The sequence below is a fragment of the Macaca mulatta genome, chromosome 14 (assembly GCF_049350105.2).
Source record: "Macaca mulatta isolate MMU2019108-1 chromosome 14, T2T-MMU8v2.0, whole genome shotgun sequence".
NCBI lineage: Eukaryota > Metazoa > Chordata > Mammalia > Primates > Cercopithecidae > Macaca > Macaca mulatta.
This window is the reverse complement of record NC_133419.1, coordinates 43,948,022-43,965,628: the sequence shown is the minus strand read 5'-3', so window position 1 is coordinate 43,965,628 and position 17,607 is coordinate 43,948,022. Positions and strand designations below refer to the sequence as shown.

At 34.9% G+C, this 17,607-nt stretch overlaps 1 protein-coding gene across 2 annotated transcripts in view; it reads left to right on the top strand.

The window, feature by feature from the left end:
- NELL1 (neural EGFL like 1) overlaps positions 1 to 17,607 on the top strand; it is a 932,437-nt gene that overhangs the window by 781,489 nt on the left and 133,341 nt on the right. The gene's annotated exons all lie outside the window — the stretch shown is intronic.

Genomic DNA, 17,607 nt, shown 5'->3' with positions numbered 1-17,607 from the left:
AATGTCTCTTATTTCATTTCTGATTTTATGTATTTGTGTCTTCTTTTTTTCTTAGCTTAACTAATGATTTGTCAAACTTATCTTTTCAAAAACACAAATTTTTATTTTGTTGATTTTAAAATATATTTTTAATTATCTATTTAGTTTATTTCCGCTCTGATATTCATTATTTTTCTTCTACCTATTTTGGGTCAGATTTGTTCTTGCTCTTGTAGTTCCTTGAGGTGCATTACTAGGTTATTTGAAATCTTTCAAGTTTTATGAAATAGGCATTTATTGCTATTAGTGCTGTTTTTTCTGTGTCCCTTTGGTTTTGGTATGTTATGTTTCAATTTTTATTGATTTCAAGAATTTGTTTTGCTTCTCAATTTTATCACTGAGCCACTAGTTGTTTGGAAGCATATTATTTAATCCCCCTTTATTTGCACAGTTTTCAGAGTTGCTCTTTTATTGATTTCTAGTTTTATTCCCTGATGATCTGAGAAGATACTTGATATGATTTAAATTTTTGAAAAATTTTAAGTCTTGTTTTATGACCTAATATATTGTCTATCATGCATAATATTCCAAGTGCTGATGGAAAGAATGTGTATTCTGAAGCTTTTGGGTAAAATGTCCTGCAAATGTCTGTTAAGGTCATTTGATATATAGTGAAATTTTAATTCAGTATTTCTTGGATGATTTTTCATCTAGATGGTATGCCCAGTGATCAAAGTGGAATGTTGAAGTTTCTAACTATTGTATTGGACTCCATCTTTCTCTTTAGTGCTAATAATATTTGCTTTATTTATCTGCATGCGCCATTCTTCAGTTCATATATATTTATAATTGTTATATCCTCTTGCTGAGTTGATCATATTTTCATTGTATAATGACCTTTTCTTTTCTTTCTTTTTTTTTTTTTTTTTAAGATATGATTTTGCTCCTCTTACCCAGGCTGGAGTGCAATGGTGTGATCTTGGCTCACCACAACCTCTGCCTCCTGGGTTCAAGTGATTCTCCTGCCTCAGCCTCCTGAGTAGCTGGGATTACAGGCATGCGCCACCATACCTGGCTAATTTTGTATTTTTAGTAAAGATAGGGTTTCTTCATGTTGGTCAGGCTGGTCTTGAACTCCTGACCTCAGGTGATCCCCTCACCTTGGCCTCCCAAAGTGCTGGTATTACAGGCATGGGCCACTGCACCTGGCTGACGTTCATCTCTGTTCATGTTTATTGACATCCAGTTTATTTTGTCTGATAAAATTGCTTTTTATTCATGATTTTATTTTCCATTTACATGGTATATCTTTTTATGTTTCTTCCTTTTCAGTCTATACTTACAAATGAAGTGAGTTTCTTGTAGGCAGCCTATAGTTGGGTCTTTTTTTCAAAATTCATTTAGCAAGTCTGTCTTTTAGTTGGAAAACTTAAATTATTTGCATTCAAGGTTGTTATTTATTGATGAAAAGTTATTTCTGTCCTTTCAGTAGTTGGTTTCTGAAGTGTTTTGTATATGTTTTGTTGCTTTCCTTATCTCTGATTATTTTTCTGATTTGGGTAGCGATCATGATTTATAAAGTTTGATTCCTTTCTCTTTCCCATTTGTGTATCTAACAATGAGTTTTATACTTTCTGTGTGATTTATGATGGAAAATATCATCCTTTCAATTCCAGATGTAGATTTTCCTTTGGCATTTTTCTGTAGGGCTGCTCTATTGGTAATAAATTCCCTCAGTTTTGCTCATCTGGAAAATGATTTCTTTTTCATTTCTGAAGGATAGCTTTACTGGTACTATTCTTATATGACAGGTTTTTTTTTTCTTTCAGCACTTTGAATATATTATACCATTCTGCTGAAAATATGTTGTTAGTCTGATAGGTATTGTTTTCTGTGTGACTTGATGTCCTTCAGTTGCTATTTTTCTCTCTTTGAATGTTACAGTTTGACCAAAATGTGACTCAGAGAGAACTTTTTGTTTTGAACCTACTTGGAGATTGTTGAGCTTTCTGTATCTGGATTCTATATAGCTTACAGGAATTGGGAAATTTTCAACTATTATTTCATTAAATAGGTTTTATATGCCTGTTCTCATTTCTTCTCCATCAGGAACTCTCAAAATTTGAGTATTTCTTCACTTGATCATGTTGCATATGTCATGCGGGCTTTCTTCATTCCTTCATATTTATATAGTTATTTTTTGTCTGACTGGGTTATTTTAAAATTCCTGGCTCAAGTTCAGAAATTCTTTATTCTGCTTGTTTTAGACTACTGGTGAGGCTGTCAATTGTATTTTTATTTTCAGTCATTGTATTTTACAGTTCTTGGATTTCTGGGTTTTTTTTTTTTTTTTTCGATTCCTCAGTAATTTTGTGTGAGGAAGTTATGACTCGTTCATGCTTCCTTTTACTTGTTCCACTCAAATTTTTGTTGGTAACGTCAGTGATAATGACTGGATTCAAAGGAAGTCAAAAATGCATTTTTTTTGTCCTAATATATCATAGATATGTGAAGCTGGCTCATGAGAGACAAGCCATAATGGGTGAAATTAAAACTTAGACGCAATCCCATCAGGTAAAGCTTAGAGCTGAGGTAGGACACAGACCAAACTGTGGGTAATAGATAGAGGTGTGACTTAAAAGGTGAAGGTGGGTGTTTGAGAAAACAGGAACAATCCACAAGCAGAATACTAGGCTATAGACAAGTCCACTAAAAATAACTAGACCTAAGAGTCAGGGAAATACTAGGACACAGAAACAGAAAGTCAATGAATATTTACACAGGTAGTAAGATGCTAACCAAACTTCAAGTCTTCAGTTATACAGATAGAATCCAAATCTTGGATGTTATAAAGCATAGAGATGGAATAGGCCACAAGGGCAAGACAGATTTTAATCTAGCCTATACCCAGAGAACAAGAAAAATGCAGGGTCAAGAACTGGGTGAGTTGGTTCTGGGCATTATAAAATATTTAATATCTTCTGGTTATGCAGAAGCAGATTAATCTCAGGTCACTGACTGGAACAGTGTCTACAGATGGGAGTCAGATGGCAAGAGCAAAGGCAGGTGGACTTGTTTAGAGGGTCAAGGATAATAGGTCAAGCTGTCACTGTGATGACTGGATCAGCGTTAAATGGATTAAAGCATACAGAATTAATTCATGACTTCAGAGCCTAGGATCCTGCTTTTGGGATCATTTCTTACTAATACAGTGCCTTCCTGGATTCAGCCAAGTAAATGAGCATCCCAGCTTCATGCCATGTTTCAATTTCGGCATTTTAGGTGATGAATGTGATCTGCATCAAGTTTTCATCTATTTAATTCTTTAAGGAAGTACAAATTTTACTAGAGCTTATCTTCCTTCTGGAATTTTCCTGAGAACACTCATTCATGGCCATTTCTAGCACTAGACACTGCCTATGTTTTCCAAACTCTTACTATATTACATTGCTTAGCTACCTCGTTATCTATCGACTAATATAATATTTAGATCACAAAGCCAGACATTCTTGCGAATAAAGAAAATAATGAGAAATATTATCTGCCTTTTGGGAGCTTTTATTCTACCAAGCAAAGGCATGACTAAAATAAAGGAGAACACCATAAACTGTATTGTCTACTATTACATACAGATAAACCAATATTTGGCCGAGGTTAACACAAAGTTGATTCATAGAATTCCAGGATCAGGTTCTGAATCACAGTCTCAGGCAACTGAAAAAAAGCTTCTTATAGTAGATTTACCCAAATTAACACGTGAGGAATGAATAGGTGTTAACTGAGTAGAGAAGGTGATTGGGTCAATGCTCTAAGTTATTTTAACATCAGTATACTTTCTGTCTTTATTGTAGTAAGTAAACAAAAGTAAGGTTTTTTTTTTGATGACTTAGGATCAGAGTAAAGAACTCAAAGGTAGACTTATGTCATGGGAACCTAAAGGTATTTTTATTTTAGTTGTTTATTTTAATTAAATTATTTATCTGCATTTAAAAGTATTTATCTAGGGGATGATAAAAGTAACACAGCAATATTTTCTGGGTAAATTTATGTTCTATGAAGTCAGGCTCTTGTTAATCAAATATTTACTATATCTAAGAAGGAAACAAGGTCAAAATAAATTTAGTGCAGGATTATCAGTTTAGTCAAGGGATTAACATAACATCCTAGTGATGATGTACTACCTACTGAAGGAGCATTGTTAGTGTCTGGAAAAGAATGGGTATGAAAACGTTTATTAATTCACTGGTGAGATGTCTTGGAAGCTGAAGAATTCATGTGCTGAGAAGGAGGTAGTGAGAATCGGCACCCAGTGCCACATAGTCAAGGTGAATGGGGAGGAATAAAAGGCCTTGGTATTGGGTAAGAACATAGATATTAATTCCATTTGTGAAAGTACTTTTTGCAGAGTGATAGAGTGCCACGATTGCAAACTTGCCTGACAAAAGTCTGCAACTCTTATTTATTGCTTATAGACCAGAATTATATTAAAGACTTTTACCTCTAACAACTACATTTACCTGAGTATATTATTGAAGATCTGTAAAACGTATGAAAAGCAAGAAATGTAGGTGTTATTTATACTTCATTTATAATTCTACAGAGCCTGTTGTGTTTTTGCAAATGTTTGAAACTCCTTTATTATTAAATCTCTTTCATCTTACTTCCTACATCTCAACTACTGGGATCATTTCTGACACCAACACAGAACTGGGGCTACTCTGCAAAGCACAATTTGATTCTCCATTCCAAACTTTGGTTGTCTTTATTTCTTCTATCTCAAATGTCCTCCTTGGTTTGCCTTTTTAAAAAGTGTCATTTTTTGACATCATTTCTATTTATAATATTTTCTCAGGACAACTCTGAACAACCATATCTTGTTTACTCTGGGGCTGTGACTCATGTCTGTTTATGTGTGTGTGTGTGTGTGTGTGTGTGTGTGTTCTGTGATATGATATGTTCTGAACTGTCTTTTGATGTGTCTTATCTTCCCACCTGTATTGCACTATTGTGTAGGGTTCTATTGTGTAGGGATCATGGCTTGTATTTCTTTGTACAATATTTTCACAATATTCTGTGCTAATATTATATGAATAATCATTAAAGGCTGTATGATATTGTAACACTTTCATTAGAAAGATCTAGATTTAAATCAAAATTCTCAAGCTATGGTTTTCTAGCTCTAAAATGGGGATAAAGATACCTGCTTCTCAGGGTGGCAATGAAAAATCGAAAAAAATGTATGTTGAGTTTGACACTTTAATTTCTTTTTAAATGTTAATTATCTTTCTTTATAAATTGTTGGGTTGATAAGGTCTGGCATCAGTAGGTAGTACATCTTCACTATGATGTTATATTAAATGCCTTGGCTAAACTGATAATCCTGCACCAATTTTATTTTGACCTTGTTTCTTTCTTGGATAAGGTGGAAATTTGATTAACAAGAGACTGACTTCATGGAATATATATTTACCCAGAAAATATTGATATGTTACTTTTATCATCCTCCAGATAGATACTTTTAAATGCAGAGAAATAACTTAATCAAAATAACTAACTAAAATAAAAATACCTAGAGGTTCCTATGATTTAAGTCCACCTTTGAGTTCTTTACTCTGATCATAAGTCATCAGAAAAGATTTACTTTTGTTTACTTAGTGCAATAGAGAAAAAAAGTAGACTGATGTTTAAAATAATTTACAGCATTTACCTAATCACCTTCTTTACTCAGTTAATGCAGGTGTCAGTTTAGGTAAATCTACTGTAAGAAGCTTTTTCTTAGTTGCCTAAGACTGTGATTCAGAACCCTGATCCTGGAGTTCTATGTATCAACCTTATGTTAACTTTGACCAAATATTGGTTTGTCTGTATGTAACAGTAGAAAATACGGCTTATGGTTACATGGTCTCTGTTCATCTCAGCCACTGTTGATTTCCACCACCTGGCACTGCAACTTCTTCAGAGGAGACATTCAACAAATACTTGTGGATCTAAAGGATAGGTCAGCAGGAAGGAAGCCACACTAAATTAATCATAATTAAATAATAAATTCAGTTATTCAAGGTAGTTTACTTGTATCAAGTATTTCAATTAAATTTTGGTGGCATTTAGATATAGTCAATAAAATATTCAACATAATAAGTTATTTCACTTATGTTACTTGAGCACTTCTTACGTGCATGGGACTTGGGTAGGTTCTGTAGAGGCATCTCACATTTTTCCCAGAGACATAGAATTAAAGTATGCTGTCAGCACAGGAATGAAAGAGCCAGTGTCTAATGAAACTGGCATTGGAGCTGAAGCACTACTTAACAATAATACAGCACCATTTTGGAGTTTACCTAAGTGAGGGGCAAGGCCAAAAGTGTAAACACAATGAATATGAATCATGACATTAACAATTTGAGACCCTGAGATGGAAATTGGGTGCAATTAGCTTCAGTCTTCCTTGTAAATGGAAATGTTTGCTATCTTTGCTTTTTTTTTTTTTTTTTTTTTTTTTTACATTCATTCTACATTCCCTATTTTATTCCATGTCTTGCTGCTATAACAGAGTACTACATACAGGGTAATTTACAAAGAAAATACATTTATTTGGCTCACAGTTCTGGAGGCTGAGAAGACCAAGATCCAAGATTGACGGGACATATCCGGTGAGGGTTTTCTTGCTGTGTCTTAACATAGTAAAAAAGCAAGCAAGCATATGGGTCAAGGGGAGAAAAAAAATCAGGCCAAACTCATATTTTTATCAGGACCCCACTTTCTGAATAACAAACCATTCTTGTGATTATGGCAAATTTCCATTCACAAGGGCAGAACTCTCATGACTTAGTCAACTCTTGAAGATCCCACCTCTGTTGCACTGAGGATTAATTTCCAACACATGAAGTTTAGGTGGACTTATTTAAACCATAGCACTTTCTTTGTGTTCACTGATTATAAGTTAAGTAGGCTGGCTGAGGCTTGAATGATGTTAAATTTGCATATTATTGAATGAGTGCAGGTTGTTTAGGTAAAGAGCTTCTGGCGAGGAAAAAAAAACCCCATAATATCCATAAAATTGAAGGCTATTTTGTCTTTGTTTTTATTTTTTTTTTCAAAATGGAAATGGAAGTTTTATTGATTTTATTAGTTCATCTAAAATGGAAGTACGTTGGCTGGTTGGCTCACGCCTGTAATCCCAGCACTTTGGGATTAACAGCACTTTGGTATACACCTGCTGAGGCAGGTGTATCACCTGAGGTCAGGAGTTCGAGATCAGTCTGACCAATATGGTGAAACCCTGCCTTTACTAAAAATACAAAAATTAGCTGGTCGTGATGGCGTGCACCTGTAGTCCCAGCTACTCAGGAGGCTGAGACAGGAGAATCACTTGAACCCAGGAGGCAGAGGTTGCAGTGAACCGAGTTCACACCCTGCACTGTAGCCTGGCGACAGAGCAAGACTCTGTCTCAAAACAAACAAAAAAAGTAGGTTAATTTTTTTCTGATTATAAAATATGCTACAGTTTCATTATAAAACTAATATCAAATCATAAGGAAAACAATAATCACTTTTCCACTAACTAGAGATAACTCAAGTTAACAGTTTATATATGTATGTATACAAACTCCTCTCAATATTCTTCCAGTGTGTATACATTGACACCACATTTTAAAATTAAAAATGAGATTAAGCTGTAAAGAGTTTTTAACATTTTTCACTTAACAGAATATTATGAATGTATATTTTAGACAATAGACCTATATTTGTCATTATCCTAGGCAGTGTCTCACTGGTGAACACAGGATAATTGGGCTGTTTACCACTTTAAGAAGAACTACCATGATCAAATAATGATCAAAGATGAAAAACATATATTTCACATTTATTGACTATTCTCAGGTACAATTTCTGGAAGTAAAATTATTTCCTGATATGAACAAGTTTAAGGATATAATTACACATAACAAAACTGTTTTTCTCAGGATTTATGCTTATTAATATTCCTACCCAGCCTGTTTCAACACATTGTCAACATTGGATATTATCATTGTTTTGAGTCTTTGCTAATAGAACACTTGAAGTTAGATTAGAAATGATTTTTCCTGGCTATAAAAAAAATCCATCTTTTTTTTTTTTTTTTTTTTTTGAGACGGAGTCTCGCTCTGTCGCCCAGGCTGGAGTGCGGCGGCGCAATCTTGGCTCACTGCAAGCTCCGCCTCCCGGGTTCACGCCATTCTCCTGCCTCAGCCTCCCAAGTAGCTGGGACTACAGACGCCCTCCACTTCGCCCGGCTAGTTTTTTGTATTTTTTAGTAGAGACGGGGTTTCACCATGTGAGCCAGGATGGTCTTGATCTCCTGACCTCGTGATCCGCCCGTCTCGGCCTTCCAAAGTGCTGGGATTACAGGCTTGAGCCACTGCGCCCCGCCTTTTTTTTTTTTTTTTTTTTTAATTTTTTTTAATTTTTAATTTCACTTTGGGAGGCTGAGACAAGTGGATCACGAGATCGCGCCACTGCACTCCAGCCTGGGCGACAGAGCAAGACTCTGTCTCAAAAATTAATTTTTGTGGATGTATAGTAGGGATATATACTTATGGGGTATATGGAATATTTCGACTGAGGTATACAATGTGTAATAATCACATCAGGATAAATGGAGTATTCATCACCTCAAGCATTTATCCTTTTTGTTACAATTTATCCAATTATACTCTTCTAGTTATTTTAAAATGTACAATTAAATTATTATGGATTATACTCACCCTGTTGTGCTATCAGATACTAGCTCTTATTCATTCTTTCTATTATCTGTACCTTTTTCCTCCCTTCCTGTCTTCCTTTTAGTGTACATGATTGTCTCTGGTGGTGTGTTTTAATTTGTTGCTTTTTAATTTTAGGTATACATGGTACATTTTTAGATTAGAGATTACCATGAAGTTTACAAATAATATCTTATAAACCCCCCCCCCCTTTTTTTTTTTTGAGACGGAGTCTCGCTCTGTCGCCCAGGCTGGAGTGCGGTGGCGCGATCTTGGCTCAGTGAAAGCTCCGCCTCCCAGGTTCATGCCATTCTCCTGCCTCAGCCTCCCGAGTAGCTGGGACTAAGGCGTCCGCCACCACGTCTGGCCAATTTTTTTTATATTTTTAGTAGAGACGGGGTTTCACCATGTTAGCCAGGATGGTCTTGATCTCCTGACCTCGTGATCCGCCCGTCTCAGCCTCCCAAAGTGCTGGGATTACAGGCATGAGCCACCGCGCCCGGCCTAACCCATTATTTTAAACCGATGACAACTGGACACTGATTGATAAAGAAACAAGCAAAAATAAAACTAATGAAAGTCTATACTTTGTCTCCCCACTTTTTAACATTTTATTTTTTGTATTCATATCTTACTGTACTATGTCTTCTAGAAAAACTGTTGTAGTTATTTTATAGGTTCATGTCTTTATCTTTTAAAGTATTAGTAGTTTACACACCACAATAGCAGTGTTATAATATCCTGTGTTTGCCCTATACTTACTATTATACCAGTGAGTTTTGTACCTTTAGATGATTTCATATTGCTTATCCATATCTTTTCTTTCAGACTGAAGCGCTCCCTTCAGCATTTCTTGTAGGACAGGTCTGGTGTCGCTGGTGTTTTCAGCTTTTGCTGTCTGGAAAAGTCTTTATTTTTCCTTCATGTTTGAAGGATATTTTTGCAGGATATACTATTCTAAGATAAACGTGTCCTGTTGTTTTCTTCAGCACTTTAAATATGATACTTTCTCCTGAATAGATTTGGGAATTTCTCTGTTGTTATCTCTTTGAATGAGCATTCTACCCCTATTAATCTCTCTACTTCACCTTTATGTCCAATAACTCTTAGATTTGCCCTTTTGAGACTATTTTCTAGGTCTTGTAGGTATACTTCTTTCTTTTTAATGTTTTTCTTTGGTCTCCTCTGAGTGTGTATTTATTTTCAAACAGCCTGTCTTCAAGCTGACCAAATCTGTCTTCTGCTTGATCAGTTCTGCTATTAAGAGACTCTGATGCATTCGTCAGTATGTTAATTGCATTTTTCAACTCCAGAATTTCTGCTTGATTTTTTAAAATCATTTCAATTTATTTGTTTATATGATTCTGGCTACTTTCTTGGTGTTATCCTGAATTTCCTTGAATTTCCTCAAAACAGCTATTTTGAATTTTCTGTCAGAAAGTTCATGTATCTCTGTCTCTCTGGGATTCTTCCCTCGTGCCTTATTCACTTCTTATGGTGAAGTTATGTTTTCCTGGACCATTTTATGCTGTGTGTATTCATCAGTGTCTAGTCATAGAAGAGTTAGGTACTTACTGTAGTCTTCACAGTCTGGGCTTGTTACTACCCATCCTTCTTGGGAAGGTTTTTGAAGTATTCACAAGGCCTTGGGTATTGTAATCTAAGTCTTTTGTCAATGTAGCCATATCTGCATTAGGGATCACCCCAAGTCCAGTAATGCTGTAGTTCTTATAGACTCACAAAGGTACCACTTAGTTCTCTTCCCTTACTTTCTCTCCCACAACAGGGTCTGCTGAGCTGCCTGGAGCTGAGGTGGGGGTAGCCAGCACTACTGGGACTTCACTGGGTGAAGCCAGCATAGCACTGGATCTTGCCCAGGGCTCACTGTAACTGCTCCTAGGCTACCACCTATGTTGGTTCAAGGCCTTAGGGCTCTACAATCAGCACATTGTGAAGCCAGCCAGTCTTGTTCCTTCCTTTCAGGGTGATGAGTTCTGCCGTGTCTCAGGTTGGTCCAGAGATGCCATCTGGGAGCCAGGGCCCAGAGTCAGAAACCCCAGAATTCTCCCTGGTGCTCTATTCTACTGCAGTTAAGCTGGTCCTGAAAACACAAGACAAAGTCTTTCCTATTCTTTCCTCCCATTTCCCCAGGCAGAAGTGTCTCTTCCCATGTCTGCCATCAACACAGGCCCACAGGTAATACGGCCTGAGTACTGCTGATGCTCACTTAAGGCCTAAGAGTCAGCTTATGGTGAATGCTGCTATGCCTGGAACTCACCTTCAGAGCACTGGGCTCCCCTCTGGCCCAGGGTATGTCCAGAAATGTCATCCCAAAGCCAAGGCCTGGAACTGGGGAACCCTAGAGCCCCCTTTGCTCTTTTCCACTGTGGCTGAGCTGTTTCCTAAGCTTCAAGATAAAGTCCCCTTTACTCTTCCCTCACCTTTTCTCAAGCATAAAGGGTTTCTCTCTGTAGCCACCATAGCTGTGTATGTTCTGAGTCACACCTGAAGCCAGCATGTCTCAGAATCTCACTAAGGCCCATAGCATGTACTACCTGGTTACTGCTGCTGATTATTCAGGGCCATGGGTTCTTAAATCAGCAGTTGATGAATAATGCCAGGACTGGGTCCTTCCTTTCAAGGCAGTAGCTTCCCTTCTGGCCCGGGGTGTGTCCAGTAATGTCATCCAGGATCTCATGCCTGGAATAGGGCCTACACAACTCTGCCCAATGCCCTATCCTACTGAGGCTGAGCTGGTATCCAAATGGCAAGAAAAAGTCCACTTTTCTCTTCCCCCTCCTCTCCTCAAGTAGAAGGAAGAGCTCTCTTTCGGAGCTACTAGTTACATTGCCTGTGTTTGGGGGAAGGGTGATGCAAGAAAATCCCTTAGCCACCCTGGCTTATGTCTTACTAGGTTGCATGCACCCGAAGTCCTCTGGCTGTGCGCCCATTACAACACTAAGACTTGCCCAGGAGTTTCAGTCCTTGTGGCCTAGACAGTACATCAAGTATATTTAGGACTCCAGAGCACTGTAGCCTGCGGAGCCAATGCTTGCCAATTCTGATCACTGCAATGAGCATTTACTCTTTGGCTGGGCTGATCTAAATGCTCTCTCCATGGGTGCCATCTGAGTTCTGCCCAGTGTTGGCAGCACTGAGTTCTCACAATCACTTTGCCCTCCTTCTCCCAAACACACAGATTCTCTCTGCAGCACGCAGCCACTGCCAGGGAATTGAAAAGTGGTGGCATTAGCAATTCAAAGCTATGCTTCCTACCCTCTTCTGTGCCTCCTTCAAAGGTATTAAGTTAAAATCAGGTACTGTGATTTCTCACTTGCTTTTTGGTTCTTATGTAGGTGCTTTTTTGTGTGTAGGTAGTTGTCAAATTTGGTGTTCCTGTGGGGAGGACTATCAGTGGAGGCTTCTATTCATCCATCTTACTGCAACCCTCTCCTAACGTCTTACTGATATTAAAAATTTTTTATGCTACTATTGATTACTTTTCCTCATATTTTCTTTGTGTTTTCTTCATATTTTATTCTACCCAATGATTCTGTGTATTTTCAACTTGCTAACTCTGTTAAAATTATATCATTTTCTCATTAATAAAATTAATTTTTATTTATTAAGTGCTGCATAAAATAGATCAAATACAGGTACAAAGTTCACCTAAGTAAACACACATGTGTTGTACATATGCAATATTTTTAGCACTTTGGTCAGGTCTGACATAGAAAAACTATACCCATTTCAGGTGTACAATTTGATAAGTTTTTATATAGGTATGCACCCATGAAACCATCAGTGCAATCAGGATGATGAAAATATCAAGCAATCCTAAAATTTCCTCATCCATCTTTATAATTTACTCACCTACTCTTCTCTGTCACTTGCAAACCACAAACACTGATTTCCGTTTTTTCACTACACTGCTTTTTCTCATTATACCTTAGTTTGCATTTTATAGTATTATATAAATGGAATCTTACAAAGTATACTCCTATTTTGTCAGACATTTTTCATTTAGAATAATTATTTTAGATTGTGTATGTTTTGTTTCTATCAATAGCTTATTACTTTTCAATACCAAATAGTATTCCATTGTATGACTATATCAATTTGTCAAAGTATTCACCTCTAAATAGACATTTCTTGTTTCCAGTTTTCATCTATTACTAATAAATCTGCTATGAGTATTAATAACTGTTTATTTTGACATGTGCTTTTATTCCCTCTCTTGGGTAAATACTTAGTAGTGAAATGGCTAGATCATGTATATGGCAGGTGAATATTTAACTTTTAAAGGAGCTTCCAAACTGTTTTCCAAATTGATTATACTATTTTGCATTCCCACCAGCAGTGTATGAGTTCCATTTCCTCCTTATGTAATTCAGTCTGGGCTACAGTCAGTCTTTGTAATTTTAGCTGTTCTGAGATATCTAGCAAGATCTCATTTTTTGTTTGTGGCTGTAATCTACATTTTCCTAATGACCAGTAATGTTTGACATTCTTCCTTATTCTGGCTTATTTGCCATCCATATGTCTAATATTGTAAAGTTTCTATGTAACTCTTCTCATTGTTATAAAAATTGAGTTGTTTCCTTTTTATTGACTTTTGAGAGGTTCTTACAGATTTTGATAAAATTCTGATATTTGACATATGAAAATATCTGTAGACTTTGTTGTCGCTTTGTGGCTTGTCTTTTTATTTTTAACAGTTTCTTTGAAGAGCAGAAGTTTTAATTTTGATAAAGCTATTTTTATTCTTTTATAGATTGTGTTTTTGTGTTGTATCTAAGAAATGTTTGACTAATCCACAATCGTGATGAGTTTCTCCAATGTTTTGCTTAGAAATTTTAGTTTTAGGTTTAATGTTTAGGTCTATGACTCATTTGAGTTCATTTTTGCAGGTGGGGAAAGATAGAGATCAAACATGTTTTATTGTTCTGTTGCATGTGGCTATCACTTGTTCTATCAAGATTTGTTGAGAAGATCAACCTTTCTCTACTGAACTGCCTTTGCACCCTTGTCAAACATCACTTGTCCCTATATAAGTGAATCTATTTCTGGATTATCTATTATTTTCTGTTGATCAGTTTGTTCATCTTTAAACTAGTAACACATGAGTGTATCAAAGTAGGCTGATAACCTTGGAATAAGGTAGAGTTAGCCCTCTTTCTTTGTTTTTCTTTTTAAAATTTATTTCATGCTTTTTAAAGTTGTCAAAACAAATTCCTAGTTTGCCTAGTTGGTGACCTGTTAACAGTAACGAAACTGGCTGGTAATGATGCAGCTTTAGGTTACTTCTGAAAGATTAGTAGAAAAGTAGAAATATATTGTCATTTTATTATTGTTCATTAATTTTTACAAAATAAAATTCATCCCCCCAAATAAACTCTTTTAATCTGATAGCAAAACTGAAGAAGAACTGAGCCATCTGTGTCATTCTCTTTTTTATTATAATTTCATTGTAATCACTCTGGAAATATGTCGGGGGGATTTTCAATTAATTTTCTGCAAAGTCTTAAAAAGCAGAAAACAGACAACAACAAACTTATTTAAAAGAAAAGCCTTCTAGAATCAGGCTCTGTAGTGTATTTTGAAAATGTATACACAGTTTGAAGACTGATATTTATAGCTGCCGCTAGAGTTGTGATTTATGCTACTGAGGTATAACGCTGTGTAACTGATATGCCATATGATGATACTAATTGCAATCTGGATGAAAATTAGAAATGATGGAGTCATGTCTTAGAAATCTTAACAACTTTGAAAGTACAGTTTAAAAATAGAAAATATACTGTTGCACAAAGTTATTGAACATACAGATTTCTTCCTGAAACATCACTATGTTTATTTGAAATGTACATGATGAATTTGGAAGAAAGCAGAATCTGGACAGACAGGAAAGGAAGGGTGGAACTGCGTACAATATGAATCACTTCTACATCTATTATTGCTAATAAAATATTTTGAAGAGTCCCTTTCTTAACATTCATATTATAATATTTTTTTCTGATTTTTAATGAGTATATATTGCTTACTGAAATGCATACATTTTATTAAATAACTGCACATATATTTTTAGAAAGAAATGGAGGGGCAAAGGCAGGAGAGGTTTTGTGCCACACATTGTGTTAAGCACTTCATTAGGCTCTTCTGATTTAATCTTTTGAATAACATAGCAAGGCTCATGTGTTGTTTACAGATTATGGACCTGAGGCTGGGACCGGTTCAGCGATTCAGAAAACTATTAAGTGTTAGATTTAGTCTCAGAACTTTACGATTCCAAAACCTGGGTTTTTTCCTAGAGACAATTATCCAAATATATGGAGTATTATAAAATACCTGGAGCCAGATTACAAGGAGGCTTTTTTTTCTGAGGCTGTATTCAAATAATTAATTTTACAATTTCATTTATGTTCAGTTCCCAGAAAAAAATGAAAAAGGTTCTTGAGAAATAGAATCAGGAATTTATATTTTAAATGATATTTATTAAATGTAGACTGATTAATGTAATGATTAAATGTAGACTGAAAGAGAATGATATATATTTTGATTTAACCTGACAAGTGCTAAAATGTTTGGAACCAATGGAAGCTTTAGAGACTGCTTTTCTTCCCTATGAAATAAAATTATTTTTAAAAGTTCCTTAATTACCCACGTTTGGTTGGTCAAGGCAAGACAATGACCAAAGATCTTTGACTTATTTAGCTTAAACAGGGAGGGAGGGAGGAAGAGATGGAAGGATGAACCTGGGAATCTAGTACATCATTAAAATTGGAATGGCTTTGTGGTGTGTATGTGTGTTTAAGAAATAAGGCAACACCATCAAAATATTGTTTTAAATTTCATTCAGTACTAGTTTTAGACCTGAACTATTCTGGGGAACACTTTTGCAGTCTCACAAATAATTTAGTGCCTTTAATTATCTTGGCATATGAAAGTTAATTATTGTCAGAAAAGAAAAAGAGAAGGAGAGAGGAAGGAAACATTGATTGTGGTACCTGTTATCTTAGAGATTTTCACATATAAAATCTTGTTTGTCCCTCACAATATCTTTCAGGTAGGAAATTTCTTTATTTGAAAGACGAAAAATATCAAAGCATACAAACTCATTATCATTCACTGTCTGGTGTCTAATGTCTTGAAAAGCATCCTTTCATGTATTTTGCCCAGGTGTTTTTGTTGTGTTAGGTGGGTAAAACATGTCCCATTACTTGTTTTAGGCCAGAGGTTGAAGTTTTCTATTTTTTCCCTGAATGACTTTTGTAGTTATATTCTTTCAAGGAGTTTGTTCATTTGATCAATGTTGTGTAATTTATCAACGTACAGTTTTTTATTATATTCCCTGATTATTCATTTTATGTGTCTGAAATATGTAGTTGTAATCTGTGCTCGTTCTTTTCTTCTGATAATTCTGTCTAGAAGTTTATTAATTTTATGAACATTTTCAAAGGAGCAGATTTTGAAATCATTGATTTTTCTCTACTGGTTATTAATTTTCTACATTATTGACTGCTAATCCTATCTTTACTATTTCCTTCCTTCAGTGTACTTTGTATATAAGCTTTTCTTCTTTTTAAAGCTTCTTAAGGTGGAAGCTTAGATCATTGATTGAAATATTTCTTTTTTTCTATATTAGCACTCAGTACTATAAGTTACCTTTTAATCACTGCTCTCACAATATCCCACAGATGTTTATATTTTATATCTTTATTTTTATTTAATTTGAACTAATTTTATTTTAAAATTTGAACAAATTTTTATAATTTTACTTGTAGCTTTCTCTTTTATTAGTGAATTATATTGTAGGATTTAAAAATTTCTTAATATTTGGGGATATTCTAATTATATTTCTATTATTTTCATTTTAATTTGCTTTTGTCATAGAACATTCTATGTATGATTTAAATCATTTAATATTTACTGAAAATTGTTTATGTGCACTTCAAGAAAATTTTTGGAGGAAGATTTTCTAAATGTCAGTAAGGATATTTTGGTCAATAGTGTTGTTCAAGTCTACCATATTATTGCTTATTTATTTTCTACTTGTTCTAACAACTGCTGATAGAATAGTCTTAAAATATCCAACTGTAACTGTAGATTTGTCTATTCTTTAGGTTTTGTCAGTTATTGCTTTACATACTTTGAATATTTGTTATGTATATATGCATTTAGAATTTTTATGACTTCTTTATTAATTGACCTCTGATAATTATCTAATACCCATCCCTATTCCTTGTTCTGAAGTCTACTTTGATATTACTAAAGTTACTCTAGCCTTAGTTTCATTACTGTATGCATGGTATATCTTTTCATATCTAGCCTCTCTGCTATTTTTATCATACATTTTATGTCTCCATATCTTTAAACTTTGTGTCTTTGTATTTACATGGCTTACTTAAATGGCATATAATTAGGTCTTGTTTTTCTTATTCCATCTCACAATCTAGGCCTTTTAATTGGAATGGTTAGGCTATTTGCATTTAATAAAATTATTTATATAGTTGGGTTTAAATCTACCTTATTGCTGTTTAAATTTTATTTACACCATCTGTTCTTCATTTCTTTTTCCCTTTTTTCCCACCTTCTTTAGGGTTGTGTTTTATGATTCAATTTTATCTTCAGTATTAGCTTGTTAGATATAACTCTTTTGTGTTTTTTTCCCTTTTTTTTTTTTTTTTTTTTTTTTAGATTTTGTGCCAGGGTTTACAATACACATGTTAAGTTACCTACAAATAATATTAAACTGTGTTATATTTAGTGTAAGAACCCGACCATAGGTTCTTTATAAAACAGTAAATTTCTATTTCCCTCATTCTAGCCTCTCTGCTATTTTCTCATATATTTCATTTCTCCATATCTTATAAACTCTAACATAAAT